Source organism: Buceros rhinoceros, unplaced genomic scaffold, assembly GCF_000710305.1.
Source record: "Buceros rhinoceros silvestris isolate BGI_N320 unplaced genomic scaffold, ASM71030v1 scaffold3459, whole genome shotgun sequence".
Lineage (NCBI taxonomy): Eukaryota > Metazoa > Chordata > Aves > Bucerotiformes > Bucerotidae > Buceros > Buceros rhinoceros.
In genome coordinates this window covers 17,632-18,660 of record NW_010430745.1, presented here as the reverse complement: position 1 = coordinate 18,660, position 1,029 = coordinate 17,632, and positions in this window count along the sequence as shown.

Sequence of the window (1,029 nt, the reverse complement as noted above, 5' to 3'; positions counted from 1 at the left end):
AAAAATAAAATAATAATTAATATTTTTATGCACTTTATACACCCACCTCTTTTCCTAGTGTTATACATACCCTGTCCCTGCAGGTTCTGAGATCAGCGGTTTCAGCCTGGTAGCAATGGTGGTTGTCATGACGAGTGTCAGTATCTGGAGTCCTTCACCAGGACGAATAAGGTATTCATGTTGGTGGTGCCTTCCTCACTCTACAGTATACCTGAGGACATTTTTATATGTTTGCTAAAACATTTTTACATTTTGTTTTTTCTCTGACGATCTGAAACTCCACATTGCAGCAAAATTTACTATATATAGTGCCTTTTGCCTGTGTTAGGTTTTATATCCTAACAGGTTAACAAAGTGTTTCTTTGAAATCCCTAAAAGCAGTTTTGTCCAGCTCCAGGATTTCCTTTCTTTAGCTGACTGCTTGTGAGTTGTTTATAACTGCGGGGTCTCCAGTGCCAGCCTGCACATCTCCTATCCCATGTTTGTCCTCCTCTGTGCTGTACCCTGTATCTCTACTTTCTCAATGCTGCTGCTATCCCACCAGGCTGGTGACTCTGTATACTACATCTTTATCGAGGTCATAAACACCTCATTCTATATAGAACAACTGCTTATTATTATCTCCATAAAACTTCATAAAATAATCATACTCTACAAACACAAAGGAAAGTAGGACAAATTAGGAACATCCACAAAGTCATTAGGAAAATTGCTGTTAAAGCTAACACAGGTAAAACAAAAACAGTTGAGAGAGTGCAAGCCTGACACAGCTCTGTCCTGGGCCTTGCAAACTCAGTTCAAAGCCTGTGGCCAAATACTAGCAATGTCAATACTATATGGCATGTCTACAAGGTCACAGGGTTCAGTGCACGTTTTGTAACTATCACAATATCTCATGAAAAACCATCAGATCTTATCTTCGCTTTGCATCATGGCAATTGTCTCAGATCACTCTGTGTTGTATCTAATACCTCCGCTGAATCATTGACTGTCAGACTTTCACAGTCTGGATTTTAATAGAGCTCTTCC